This window comes from Pseudorasbora parva, chromosome 9 (genome assembly GCF_024679245.1).
Source record: "Pseudorasbora parva isolate DD20220531a chromosome 9, ASM2467924v1, whole genome shotgun sequence".
Taxonomy (NCBI): domain Eukaryota; kingdom Metazoa; phylum Chordata; class Actinopteri; order Cypriniformes; family Gobionidae; genus Pseudorasbora; species Pseudorasbora parva.
The window spans coordinates 25,181,277-25,197,384 of record NC_090180.1 but is presented as its reverse complement, the minus strand read 5'-3'; the positions used below and the strand labels follow the sequence as shown (position 1 = coordinate 25,197,384).

Genomic DNA, 16,108 nt, shown 5'->3' with positions numbered 1-16,108 from the left:
ACTATGTATCTCTCCTTTCCTATACCTCCCAAAGCCAAGGAAATACATTTTAAAGTTTTTAATGATATTTACCCATCCTTAGAGCTTCTAAGATATAGATTTAATATTGATCACAATAGCTGTACTTTCTGTGATTCCTAAATTGAAACAACAGCACATTTGTTTTTTGATTGCTTGAATAGTAGAGTCTTTTGGGATGGAATGTACGGGTGGCTTAAAATTACAATTAATTCGATTCCTTTATTTTCCATAAAAGACATCACTTTTGGTATATTAATGGAAGATGTACACATTCAATTTTTACTGAACAATATTCTCATTTTGGGGAAATTTTATATTCACAAGTGCAAATGCCTTAAAACAAAGCCTTTGTTTTGTGTTTTTCAGAAAGAATTTTTGATTTTCTGTAAATCTTTAAGAATGCTAAAACGGAAAAATGGTAGAAAACTACTTGATTTATTGAAGAAATTTAAACTTTTGGAAGACCTAGCTTAATTTTTTTTTGTTTGTTTTTTTTGTTTTTTTGTTTTTTTTTGCTTTATCTATATCTAGTTGTGCTCTGTTATTTAGTATTGATTCTGATTTTGATTTGCCTTATTGTAATTCTGTTTGTTGCAATAAAAAAAAAAAACAAAGAGAAGGGGGAGACGAACAACGCGCCGACTTGACCATGTTCTTTTTCGAGACATGAATCTATGAGGTGCCCCTAGGGACATTATTCAGAATTGCCATGCATATACATGTGCTTTTCCTCTCACATACACATATGAAACGAAATTCATTCTCATTCTATAATGAAATGCTCACACACATACAAGTGAAATGCTTTACAAACACAACTGAAACGCGATTATACATACAACTGAAAATGTTATGCTCTCACACACAACTGAAATGCGCTCACACACACAACTGAAATGCGCTCACACACACAACTGAAACGCGCTCATACATACAACTGAAAATGTTACGCTCACACACACAAGTGAAATGCTTTTACACACACAACTGAAATGCGCTCACACACACACAACTGAAACGCTCTCATACATACAACTGAAAATGTTACGCTCACACACACAACTGAAACGCTCACACACATACAAGTGAAATGCTTTTACACACACAACTGAAATGCGCTCACACACACAACTGAAACGCTCTCATACATAGCCTACAACTGAAAATGTAAAGCTCACACACACATCTGAAATGCTCTCACACACACAACTGAAACGCTCTCATACAATTGAAAATGTTACGCTCACACACACAACTGAAACGCTCTCACACACACAACTGAAACGCTCTCACACACACAACTGAAACGCTCTCACACACACAACTGAAACGCTCTCACACACACAACTGAAACGCTCTCACACACACAACTGAAACGCTCACACACACAACTGAAACGCTCTCACACACACAACTGAAACGCTCACACACAGTGGCGGCTCCAGAGATTTTCTGTTGCAGGTGCTATGGGGATGCTTAACACTTAAGAGAAGGTGCTTTGAATTTTGCGGCATCATTATGGCATTATGGAGTCGCATTGGACCACCCTGGTTTAAATTAATACATACACACCCGCCTTATATATATATATATATATATATATATATATATATATATATATATAATTAGCACTTTGGGATTGTTTTTAACTATGAAAAGGGCTTTACAAATAATATATATATATATATATATATATATATAATATTAAATATAATATAATTCTGGGCTCTCTTGAGGATGGTTGCTAATATCACCTGCAGCTCAAACCGTAACCATAGTTGCCAAGTCCGCGTGTTACGTGACTTTGGGCTTCTTTTTGGGCAAGTCGTGTTAAAAATCTTGAGTCGTGGGTTGCGTTTTTTTGGGTTTATTTTTTAAAATGTGTTTGCTTGTTAGGAAAATATGACAAGCAACTTTGTTTCTTAATAGTTGCTGTTTTGTCCAGTACATTGCTGACACGGTCTTCTCACAGCTAATGGCCATTCAATGCAACGATACTGCAATTCGTCCTCATACATCCCGCCTCGCTCCTCATTGAAGAAAAATCGCGTTCAACGTGCAGCATGTGATGTGACCATAGACTGGGACATTATAAATGCACTGATAGTTCGTAGATGTAAATAGACGAAGACATGTACAGAGACGGAGGAAACGGAGGAGGCACCTAATTTACCGATTTAAAAAAAAAATGATAATAGATTTTTTTTATAATGTACTTTTTAATTCCGAAGAATCTCAATGTATTTATTATTACAGGCTATGATAAAACAATAAAATAAAATGTGTGCATGTTCACCACTGCTAATGTGTGCACTAACTCCGACTATGGGTTACCATAATTAGCCTTCACATCACTTTTTCCATCTCCAAACCTCTTCTGTTCACAGGCTTTATTGCAATTTGAATAATTTTGTAATATCACATCTGTTTTTGCTTTTCAAACTCTGAAAGGTTTCAATTTAATAGCAGGCTCATTTATTGATAAATTGTTGATCATAAATTATATTGATAATAATATAGTAATATTGGGCTTGTGTTTGAAGCTGCAGTTGATTATTTATCTCGTGAGAGTTGGCAACACTGACTGACTGTAACGTTAGCATCCTCAATGAAAACCGCCGCCGCCGATTCTCTGTCTTTAAGTTCATCCCAGGAATTTTCTTGTTCTTGAGGCTCTGTGATGACGAGTGTTGTGTCTGCACCTTCACAGTCTCGTTCCTCGTTTCAGGATATGACTCAGAACGTGGACGTTTAGGGAGCAAAAAACGATCCAATTTGGTGTAACGTTATTTTACTTTGCTAAAACTCGCTATCAAAAACAAGCTCAGAGGTTCGCGGGCGCCGAGCCCATTGGCCAAAGATGATCACCTGTTTGGGCCTCATGTATTTAAGACTAATATATAATTTTAAATTATTATTTAATTCCTATTTTAAAAACATGAGAGAATATTCAAACATGACTTTAAAATATGAATATAAAAAATTACAGACATTTCTTGGGGGTGCTGGGCAGGTGCTATGACTAATATAGGGGGAGCTGCAGCACCACCTAGCCCCCCCCTGGCGCCGCCACTGCTCACACACACAACTGAAACGCTCTCACACACACAACTGAAACGCTCTCACACACACAACTGAAACGCTCACACACATAGGCTACAAGTGAAATGCGTTTACAACCCAGCGGGCAATTATTGTCAAATCGACGTCAAATTGACATCAACATTGACATCAAAAAATGCAAATCAAATTGATGTCAAAAACTAAACGTCAATTTGACACCCACACATTGATGTTTTCTTGACCACCAAAATAATGACACAAAATTAATAATAATAATTTTATTAATCAGTATACATACATACATACTTACATACATTTCATACAATACTGGATTTTGTAAATTCAAATAAAAAAAAAAATTGCTTTATTGACATAAATCATACAATATTGCCAAAGCTACACTCTCAGAAAAAAAAGGTACAGTGCTGTCATTGGCGGTACCCGAAGGTACAAAAGTGAAAAGGTACATCTTTGTACCTTACTCACCCCTATATTAGTAACATAAAAAAGTACATATCGGTAATTTAAGAGCATGTATAAGTAATGTGGTGGCTGTGGTCGGCCAAACCAAATTTTATGTAGATGTGACGTGAGCCTCCTGTCTGATAGCTGTAAGTCTTCTAGTAGTTGTGGAAAGTTATATCTGAATCATGTTGTTTCTCCCGTTGCTTTTGGCTCACTATGGGCTTCTCCTCATTCTTCTCCTTTGACTTTATCAGACTTTATGTCTCCACGTCCCCCCGACTGTCTCATAGACAGTAAAAGATTGTTTTTGAGCGTCTCCTCCTGTCTATACGGTAATTTCTCAACTGTGCGACAGAGTCGCGTTGGTTATGACGCAATCGTTAGCCTATTTTTACAAAAACAGCTTCTACGGGGCGATAGTGTAAGATACAAGGTAATGGAGCCTTTTATGCATTGTCGTGTTTCTTTATAAATAAACAATAGACAAATGGAGTCTTTAAAAGTCTTTAAACGTCTCAGATGTAAAGTTATTCACTGTCAAAGTGACTCAAAAATGAATGGGAGTCAATGGGATGCTAACAGCAGGTGATGGCTTGGTTAGCAATGGCAGCCCCTAGGGGTGGAACGCTTTCCGAGTGCTAGATTACCCGCTTGGTCATGCATGTTTACCGGCACAGCAAAAAACTGCCACAGCCCTATTTAGGGTACCACCCCAGTGACAGCAATGTACCTTTTTTTCTGACAGTGTAGGAATATATAAATAATAGATAGGAACATAAATAATAATATATGAACATTAATGATATGGAAAATATAACAACATAACTCAAATTTAAAGGGATACTTCACCGCTATTTCATATTAAACTATGTTATCCCCTTAACTAAGACGAGTTGACACACACCTCTCTCGTCTCAGTGTGTGCTCTTAATCTCTCTGACGCGCGGTGATGATCTGATAGCATTTAGCTTAGCCCACTAAGCCCAGTTCATTCACTATGGTACCAAACAGAGATCAAGTAGAAGCGACCAAACACCTCCACGTTTTCTCTATTTAAATACAGTTACACCAATAGTTGAACGATCAAGTATGATGACAAAAAATAAAATGTGGTGCTTTTCCTTTTCTTTGTGTCACCATACTTGGTCGTTCAACTATTCGTGTTGAACGAAAGAGATATATATCAACTCGTTTTAATTAAGGGAATAACATAGTTTAATATGAAAAAAGTGAAGTATCCCTTTAAATAAACAGTGTAACAAATTAGAACATTTTAAAATTTTATACCACAGTGTTTTAACACACATACACACACATTTGTGAAATGTGGGGACATTCCATAGGCGTAATGGTTTTTATATCATACAAACCGTACATCCTATCCCCCTACACTGCCCCTGCCCCTAAACCTACCCATCACACACACACACACACACACACACACACACACACACACACACACACACTGCCCCTGCCCCTAAACCTACCCATCACAGGGAACATTCTGAATTTTACTTTCTTATAAAAACTCATTCTGTATGATTTATAACTGTGGTGTACAATAGGGAAATACGCTGAGGTCAGACACAATACACACATTAAATACAATTTCTGAACAATTTCCTAATCTGAATCTGAACACAGATCAATTACTGTCTGACCATTTTGGCGTCCCATTCCCTCATATCTGTTGGGAGCAGCTCGAAGATGGTTCTTCATGAGATGTTTTATATCAGCCTCTGAAGATGCTGGGCCTGACTGCTGTACAGAACCTGAATGAAGATGGAGCAAATTTTGTATTACTTGTTTCACATCATTTAAAGTAGAGCATAAATAAGACTTTCATCAACCATCATTTGTAGTAACATAGCAATTCACAAAGTAATTTAACCTCTTTAAAGCTAGTACTTTTCTTTTATACTTTCTGTGTGCGCAAGGTTATACATGACGTAATGCAAAGCAAAAAACAAAGGCGTAGTTTGATGACGCCAAGTTTAAGAGCAGAATCTTGGGGCATATAGTCTTCATCTCACAGCCGTTGGAAAATAATCGGAATAGGACTCGTTCATGAATGTGATTATTAACATTAATGTAGTAGGAAGCAGAGCAGATCCAAGTGTTGTGGAGCTTAGCAAGGCTGCTGGAGCAAGTGTTAATGAGATGAACAACACACGCCTCGTGAGCACCGGGACTTTTATCATGACGGGATGGAACACTGTTCTCTGCACCATTTCCACTTTTTCGGTCATGAGTATGCTGCTCTGTTTATCATATTAGATACATTTGAGTGTGTTTTAAAATTATGTTATTACGTTACTCTATGCATTCACTTGTTCACACTGCTAAGAGTAAAGCGCTCCTGCCGAGGCGCAGATATGACGCAATTGACAGGCGACTCCCTCAAACGCTATGCTGAGACGCCACGGGTCCTTGGTTAAAATAGCAATTTTCTCACAATTTACAAATAGTTGGAAACATTTGGGATATTGTAAGAACTCAACTGAACAAAATATATAACACATATATAAATACTACATAGTGCACCTTTAATATTGTTCATACAGTGTCACTTACGTTTGGTTGTCAAAGCCTTCTAAAACAAAATAAATAAAACCAATCATTTGAGAAAATAAAAAGAAGATAGATGTATGGTGATATTATAGGTGGAAAATATTGGTGAAACATTATTTTTTACTTCATCAGAGATTATAACTTTATCAGCTCACCTGTTTTTCCTACTTCTCTGTCAGCAGCTTCCTCCAGAAATGTTGGAATCTTGGGAGAGGTAGAGTGGTTACTTTGTCCCTCCTGAAATCACAGAACATTTTTATCTATATTTTAACCAGTTTCACATTCACATTTTTCGCATTCATCGATTGATGTCATCGATTAACAGCGCACACATTTAACTAACATTAAATTAATAAGCCAACTTCTAATGACCAGTTCAATTTCCAGCAAAACCTTTACAAAACTGTCAAGTTCAACACCTCGGCTCTAATCTACCCATAAATATGTTATTAAAAGCACAAACTTTATTAATAAGAGCTTAAGTTACGTTACCTGCTCTGAAAACAGTTGAGATGCTAACGAACTTTCTCGAAGACAATAACGTTGTTACATTTCTATAAAGTAAATATTCAACAGAAGAGTGTCAATTACACGTAAGAAAAGTGTTAGGAAAAGCTGTGTGTATTATTTGTGTAACTTTAGAGAGAATAAACTCACCTGAAAGCAGAGGGGGAAAAACAACAGAGGGAGTTTTGTAGTTTGTCGGTTGCTGCTGCATCGTATCCATGGCAACTCTGCGACGCTTTCAGTTGTATATTAGAGCGTTTCAGTTGTGTGTGTGAGCGCATTTCAAATGTGTGTGTGAGCGTAACATTTTCAGTTGTATGTATGAGAGCGTTTCAGTTGTGTGTGTGAGCGTAACATTTTCAGTTGTATGTATGAGAGCGTTTCAGTTGTGTGTGTGAGAGGGCATTTCAGTTGTGTGTGTAAAAGCATATTTCACTTGTATGTGTGAGAGCATAACATTTTCAGTTGTATGTATAATCGCGTTTCAGTTGTGTTTGTAAAGCATTTCACTTGTATGTGTGTGAGCATTTCATTATAGAATGAGAATGAATTTCGTTTCATATGTGTATGTGAGAGGAAAAGCACATGTATATGCATGGCAATTCTGAATAATGTCCCTAGGGGCACCTCATATGAATCACCCACGATCGCATATGAGGTGCCCCTAGGGACATTATTCAGAATTGCCATGCATATACATGTGCTTTTCCTCTCACATACACATATGAAACGAAATTCATTCTCATTCTATAATGAAATGCTCACACACATACAAGTGAAATGCTTTACAAACACAACTGAAACGCGATTATACATACAACTGAAAATGTTATGCTCTCACACACAACTGAAATGCGCTCACACACACAACTGAAATGCGCTCACACACACAACTGAAACGCGCTCATACATACAACTGAAAATGTTACGCTCACACACACAAGTGAAATGCTTTTACACACACAACTGAAATGCGCTCACACACACACAACTGAAACGCTCTCATACATACAACTGAAAATGTTACGCTCACACACACAACTGAAACGCTCACACACATACAAGTGAAATGCTTTTACACACACAACTGAAATGCGCTCACACACACAACTGAAACGCTCTCATACATAGCCTACAACTGAAAATGTAAAGCTCACACACACATCTGAAATGCTCTCACACACACAACTGAAACGCTCTCATACAATTGAAAATGTTACGCTCACACACACAACTGAAACGCTCTCACACACACAACTGAAACGCTCTCACACACACAACTGAAACGCTCTCACACACACAACTGAAACGCTCTCACACACACAACTGAAACGCTCTCACACACACAACTGAAACGCTCACACACACAACTGAAACGCTCTCACACACACAACTGAAACGCTCACACACAGTGGCGGCTCCAGAGATTTTCTGTTGCAGGTGCTATGGGGATGCTTAACACTTAAGAGAAGGTGCTTTGAATTTTGCGGCATCATTATGGCATTATGGAGTCGCATTGGACCACCCTGGTTTAAATTAATACATACACACCCGCCTTATATATATATATATATATATATATATATATATATATATATATATAATTAGCACTTTGGGATTGTTTTTAACTATGAAAAGGGCTTTACAAATAATATATATATATATATATATATATATATAATATTAAATATAATATAATTCTGGGCTCTCTTGAGGATGGTTGCTAATATCACCTGCAGCTCAAACCGTAACCATAGTTGCCAAGTCCGCGTGTTACGTGACTTTGGGCTTCTTTTTGGGCAAGTCGTGTTAAAAATCTTGAGTCGTGGGTTGCGTTTTTTTGGGTTTATTTTTTAAAATGTGTTTGCTTGTTAGGAAAATATGACAAGCAACTTTGTTTCTTAATAGTTGCTGTTTTGTCCAGTACATTGCTGACACGGTCTTCTCACAGCTAATGGCCATTCAATGCAACGATACTGCAATTCGTCCTCATACATCCCGCCTCGCTCCTCATTGAAGAAAAATCGCGTTCAACGTGCAGCATGTGATGTGACCATAGACTGGGACATTATAAATGCACTGATAGTTCGTAGATGTAAATAGACGAAGACATGTACAGAGACGGAGGAAACGGAGGAGGCACCTAATTTACCGATTTAAAAAAAAAATGATAATAGATTTTTTTTATAATGTACTTTTTAATTCCGAAGAATCTCAATGTATTTATTATTACAGGCTATGATAAAACAATAAAATAAAATGTGTGCATGTTCACCACTGCTAATGTGTGCACTAACTCCGACTATGGGTTACCATAATTAGCCTTCACATCACTTTTTCCATCTCCAAACCTCTTCTGTTCACAGGCTTTATTGCAATTTGAATAATTTTGTAATATCACATCTGTTTTTGCTTTTCAAACTCTGAAAGGTTTCAATTTAATAGCAGGCTCATTTATTGATAAATTGTTGATCATAAATTATATTGATAATAATATAGTAATATTGGGCTTGTGTTTGAAGCTGCAGTTGATTATTTATCTCGTGAGAGTTGGCAACACTGACTGACTGTAACGTTAGCATCCTCAATGAAAACCGCCGCCGCCGATTCTCTGTCTTTAAGTTCATCCCAGGAATTTTCTTGTTCTTGAGGCTCTGTGATGACGAGTGTTGTGTCTGCACCTTCACAGTCTCGTTCCTCGTTTCAGGATATGACTCAGAACGTGGACGTTTAGGGAGCAAAAAACGATCCAATTTGGTGTAACGTTATTTTACTTTGCTAAAACTCGCTATCAAAAACAAGCTCAGAGGTTCGCGGGCGCCGAGCCCATTGGCCAAAGATGATCACCTGTTTGGGCCTCATGTATTTAAGACTAATATATAATTTTAAATTATTATTTAATTCCTATTTTAAAAACATGAGAGAATATTCAAACATGACTTTAAAATATGAATATAAAAAATTACAGACATTTCTTGGGGGTGCTGGGCAGGTGCTATGACTAATATAGGGGGAGCTGCAGCACCACCTAGCCCCCCCCTGGCGCCGCCACTGCTCACACACACAACTGAAACGCTCTCACACACACAACTGAAACGCTCTCACACACACAACTGAAACGCTCACACACATAGGCTACAAGTGAAATGCGTTTACAACCCAGCGGGCAATTATTGTCAAATCGACGTCAAATTGACATCAACATTGACATCAAAAAATGCAAATCAAATTGATGTCAAAAACTAAACGTCAATTTGACACCCACACATTGATGTTTTCTTGACCACCAAAATAATGACACAAAATTAATAATAATAATTTTATTAATCAGTATACATACATACATACTTACATACATTTCATACAATACTGGATTTTGTAAATTCAAATAAAAAAAAAAATTGCTTTATTGACATAAATCATACAATATTGCCAAAGCTACACTCTCAGAAAAAAAAGGTACAGTGCTGTCATTGGCGGTACCCGAAGGTACAAAAGTGAAAAGGTACATCTTTGTACCTTACTCACCCCTATATTAGTAACATAAAAAAGTACATATCGGTAATTTAAGAGCATGTATAAGTAATGTGGTGGCTGTGGTCGGCCAAACCAAATTTTATGTAGATGTGACGTGAGCCTCCTGTCTGATAGCTGTAAGTCTTCTAGTAGTTGTGGAAAGTTATATCTGAATCATGTTGTTTCTCCCGTTGCTTTTGGCTCACTATGGGCTTCTCCTCATTCTTCTCCTTTGACTTTATCAGACTTTATGTCTCCACGTCCCCCCGACTGTCTCATAGACAGTAAAAGATTGTTTTTGAGCGTCTCCTCCTGTCTATACGGTAATTTCTCAACTGTGCGACAGAGTCGCGTTGGTTATGACGCAATCGTTAGCCTATTTTTACAAAAACAGCTTCTACGGGGCGATAGTGTAAGATACAAGGTAATGGAGCCTTTTATGCATTGTCGTGTTTCTTTATAAATAAACAATAGACAAATGGAGTCTTTAAAAGTCTTTAAACGTCTCAGATGTAAAGTTATTCACTGTCAAAGTGACTCAAAAATGAATGGGAGTCAATGGGATGCTAACAGCAGGTGATGGCTTGGTTAGCAATGGCAGCCCCTAGGGGTGGAACGCTTTCCGAGTGCTAGATTACCCGCTTGGTCATGCATGTTTACCGGCACAGCAAAAAACTGCCACAGCCCTATTTAGGGTACCACCCCAGTGACAGCAATGTACCTTTTTTTCTGACAGTGTAGGAATATATAAATAATAGATAGGAACATAAATAATAATATATGAACATTAATGATATGGAAAATATAACAACATAACTCAAATTTAAAGGGATACTTCACCGCTATTTCATATTAAACTATGTTATCCCCTTAACTAAGACGAGTTGACACACACCTCTCTCGTCTCAGTGTGTGCTCTTAATCTCTCTGACGCGCGGTGATGATCTGATAGCATTTAGCTTAGCCCACTAAGCCCAGTTCATTCACTATGGTACCAAACAGAGATCAAGTAGAAGCGACCAAACACCTCCACGTTTTCTCTATTTAAATACAGTTACACCAATAGTTGAACGATCAAGTATGATGACAAAAAATAAAATGTGGTGCTTTTCCTTTTCTTTGTGTCACCATACTTGGTCGTTCAACTATTCGTGTTGAACGAAAGAGATATATATCAACTCGTTTTAATTAAGGGAATAACATAGTTTAATATGAAAAAAGTGAAGTATCCCTTTAAATAAACAGTGTAACAAATTAGAACATTTTAAAATTTTATACCACAGTGTTTTAACACACATACACACACATTTGTGAAATGTGGGGACATTCCATAGGCGTAATGGTTTTTATATCATACAAACCGTACATCCTATCCCCCTACACTGCCCCTGCCCCTAAACCTACCCATCACACACACACACACACACACACACACACACACACACACACACACACACTGCCCCTGCCCCTAAACCTACCCATCACAGGGAACATTCTGAATTTTACTTTCTTATAAAAACTCATTCTGTATGATTTATAACTGTGGTGTACAATAGGGAAATACGCTGAGGTCAGACACAATACACACATTAAATACAATTTCTGAACAATTTCCTAATCTGAATCTGAACACAGATCAATTACTGTCTGACCATTTTGGCGTCCCATTCCCTCATATCTGTTGGGAGCAGCTCGAAGATGGTTCTTCATGAGATGTTTTATATCAGCCTCTGAAGATGCTGGGCCTGACTGCTGTACAGAACCTGAATGAAGATGGAGCAAATTTTGTATTACTTGTTTCACATCATTTAAAGTAGAGCATAAATAAGACTTTCATCAACCATCATTTGTAGTAACATAGCAATTCACAAAGTAATTTAACCTCTTTAAAGCTAGTACTTTTCTTTTATACTTTCTGTGTGCGCAAGGTTATACATGACGTAATGCAAAGCAAAAAACAAAGGCGTAGTTTGATGACGCCAAGTTTAAGAGCAGAATCTTGGGGCATATAGTCTTCATCTCACAGCCGTTGGAAAATAATCGGAATAGGACTCGTTCATGAATGTGATTATTAACATTAATGTAGTAGGAAGCAGAGCAGATCCAAGTGTTGTGGAGCTTAGCAAGGCTGCTGGAGCAAGTGTTAATGAGATGAACAACACACGCCTCGTGAGCACCGGGACTTTTATCATGACGGGATGGAACACTGTTCTCTGCACCATTTCCACTTTTTCGGTCATGAGTATGCTGCTCTGTTTATCATATTAGATACATTTGAGTGTGTTTTAAAATTATGTTATTACGTTACTCTATGCATTCACTTGTTCACACTGCTAAGAGTAAAGCGCTCCTGCCGAGGCGCAGATATGACGCAATTGACAGGCGACTCCCTCAAACGCTATGCTGAGACGCCACGGGTCCTTGGTTAAAATAGCAATTTTCTCACAATTTACAAATAGTTGGAAACATTTGGGATATTGTAAGAACTCAACTGAACAAAATATATAACACATATATAAATACTACATAGTGCACCTTTAATATTGTTCATACAGTGTCACTTACGTTTGGTTGTCAAAGCCTTCTAAAACAAAATAAATAAAACCAATCATTTGAGAAAATAAAAAGAAGATAGATGTATGGTGATATTATAGGTGGAAAATATTGGTGAAACATTATTTTTTACTTCATCAGAGATTATAACTTTATCAGCTCACCTGTTTTTCCTACTTCTCTGTCAGCAGCTTCCTCCAGAAATGTTGGAATCTTGGGAGAGGTAGAGTGGTTACTTTGTCCCTCCTGAAATCACAGAACATTTTTATCTATATTTTAACCAGTTTCACATTCACATTTTTCGCATTCATCGATTGATGTCATCGATTAACAGCGCACACATTTAACTAACATTAAATTAATAAGCCAACTTCTAATGACCAGTTCAATTTCCAGCAAAACCTTTACAAAACTGTCAAGTTCAACACCTCGGCTCTAATCTACCCATAAATATGTTATTAAAAGCACAAACTTTATTAATAAGAGCTTAAGTTACGTTACCTGCTCTGAAAACAGTTGAGATGCTAACGAACTTTCTCGAAGACAATAACGTTGTTACATTTCTATAAAGTAAATATTCAACAGAAGAGTGTCAATTACACGTAAGAAAAGTGTTAGGAAAAGCTGTGTGTATTATTTGTGTAACTTTAGAGAGAATAAACTCACCTGAAAGCAGAGGGGGAAAAACAACAGAGGGAGTTTTGTAGTTTGTCGGTTGCTGCTGCATCGTATCCATGGCAACTCTGCGACGCTTTCAGTTGTATATTAGAGCGTTTCAGTTGTGTGTGTGAGCGCATTTCAAATGTGTGTGTGAGCGTAACATTTTCAGTTGTATGTATGAGAGCGTTTCAGTTGTGTGTGTGAGCGTAACATTTTCAGTTGTATGTATGAGAGCGTTTCAGTTGTGTGTGTGAGAGGGCATTTCAGTTGTGTGTGTAAAAGCATATTTCACTTGTATGTGTGAGAGCATAACATTTTCAGTTGTATGTATAATCGCGTTTCAGTTGTGTTTGTAAAGCATTTCACTTGTATGTGTGTGAGCATTTCATTATAGAATGAGAATGAATTTCGTTTCATATGTGTATGTGAGAGGAAAAGCACATGTATATGCATGGCAATTCTGAATAATGTCCCTAGGGGCACCTCATAATCGCAATCTCACATGCGCTCGTGGCCGTCAAAGAGGACAGGAAACCGTTGCATACCAGGAATACACGGTTTGAATGACATCTTGAAAAAGACGCAGGGTCGTGTTGCTCTTTTGTGAATGGAAACTGCTCTTTTAACGTGCTGAAGCACGCAGGGAGATGACCGCGGCTCCACACAGTACGATCTGCAAGCCTGCGTGAGCTCTCAGTGTGTGTGTGTGTGTGTGTGTGTGTAAACGCCCAGCGAACCAACAGGTTTGTGAATGGGAAACCGCCCACCGAACCAACAAGCTCTTTTAGTTAGTGATGGGACATCTGAAGCGAGGCTCCGGAGCTTGTGTCGAGCAAAAAGGGGCGTTCCATATGAAGCCCCGATTCGAGGCTTGTATCGTTTCCGTGAAAATCACGTGACGATGACAAACGAGGCCTCGTTTTCTGTTGATTACGTCATTGCTTCATTCTGAGGATCGCTTTCGGATAAAAGTGGTTCGAAACCTCGCGCCTCTTGTGGGGTTTGCAGTAAGCATTTGCATTGGTGTTGAGGTGTTGGTTGTATGTAGTAGCGATATCATTATATATCATAGCTGTATTATATATATTATATTACATTATACTTAGTTTAGTAGATTATTAGAGTAAATTATACATAGTTCAGTAGATTATTAGAGTAAATTAGCCTAGTTGTAATACCTATACTACGTAATTATTATTATATATATATATATATATATATATATATATATATATATATATATATATATGTATGTATGTATATATATATATATATATATGTATGTATGTATATATATATATATATATATATATATATATATATATATATATATATATATATATGTATATATATATATATATATATATATATATATATATATATATATATATATATATATATATATATATATGTGAAATGAGAATGTATGTGTGTGAGAGTACCAGAATGAATTATGGCTTGTACAGCGTCTCATATTTTAGTAGTAGGCCTAGTGTTATTATTTTATATTATTGCTATTATTATTATTATTAATATTATTATAAGACTAGACTGTATTAGGGGAAGCTTTTCCCATCCCTGTTGCAGTTTGCTGTTCCATAATTCCAGTCCCATAAGCACTGCACTCACAATAATTTATTTACAATCATTCTGGGCATTCACTGTCATGACTAACCCAAAGAACTACTGAATAGTTGAACACAAAGTTGTGTGTTTGTGTGAGTTGTGTGTGCATAGGTTAATACAGGCAGAGTAAAATACTTTATTAATACACAGGCAATAGAAAAAGGGTGTGCCCACACTATGACAATTTGGTTGCTCAGGATGAATAGATTTGTGTGCGATGCATTGCTTTGCACAGCAGGTGTCACTAGGGAGCACACTGTTTCATGAGGCTTCAGGTAAATGAACCTTTTGGTGAAGCAATGGGCTGGAAAGCCTCAGTGGCTCAGGAAGCCTCATTTGGCCATCACTACTTTTAGTTTCACTTTTGCTCGGTCTCTCGCTGAAGCGCCGTATCACCCGCACTGGCAGTTCTCAGATCACTATTTAGAAGACTCGTAGTCAACACTCTTCGTAGAAACAGCAATAACTGTTCGGTTCCGAAGTAGAAAGCGCTGATCTACCGTTCCACTTCCCGTTTTATACGCGCGCTGCGGGGCGGAGAGTGGAATGCGTGGATCGCATGCCAAATTTCATTGGCTCGTTTTTAAACACTCGAAGTAGGATTGGTCTCTAAAGTAAGATCCCATTCGTCGGTTCAGTTCTGACGTACGTCGAACGTGACCGACTGAAAGGGAACTAATAGGCTTGTTCGACTTCACCCATAGGCTGCGTTCGGAACCGCATACTCATTGAGTAGGTACTCAATTTCAATAAGTACTTACTTAACGAGCGCTAAAAGAGTAGGTACTATATATCCAGATCTCGTTAAGTATGAATGCGATCCGCACTTTATGCGCCATGTTGACGTTATCATGTGACCCATGACGATATCACAAGCGCAACAACTCGTGTGACAGGTTTAATTCATCTGTATATTGTTTTAAACGTGCTCATTTTTTGTGGTCTTTTTTAAGAAACAGCTGCCCATTTATTTTGTCATTGTACTATTAGAAATACATTTTAACCCTACTAATCTGACAATTTCATCATTTTTTATCCTTGCAAAAACCCCAAATCGTGATCTCTTGAATATGTTGTTAATTTCTTTATTTTATATGCAAAAAAATGTCATCCACAAGCAAAAGTG

General features: G+C 37.4%; 2 long non-coding RNA genes across 2 annotated transcripts; both read right to left on the bottom strand.

The window, feature by feature from the left end:
- Positions 1-5,114: 5,114 nt before the first annotated feature.
- Positions 5,115-7,256, bottom strand: LOC137089618 (uncharacterized). Its single transcript, XR_010907732.1, has 4 exons — positions 6,778-7,256; positions 6,613-6,674; positions 6,276-6,357; positions 5,115-5,321 (listed from the first exon to the last, which is right to left on the bottom strand). It is a non-coding gene; the product is annotated as an uncharacterized lncRNA (long non-coding RNA).
- A 4,443-nt stretch (positions 7,257-11,699) lies between these two features.
- On the bottom strand, positions 11,700-13,838 carry LOC137089617 (uncharacterized). The gene is made up of 4 exons (XR_010907731.1): positions 13,363-13,838; positions 13,198-13,259; positions 12,861-12,942; positions 11,700-11,906 (listed from the first exon to the last, which is right to left on the bottom strand). It is a non-coding gene; the product is annotated as an uncharacterized lncRNA (long non-coding RNA).
- Positions 13,839-16,108: the final 2,270 nt, after the last annotated feature.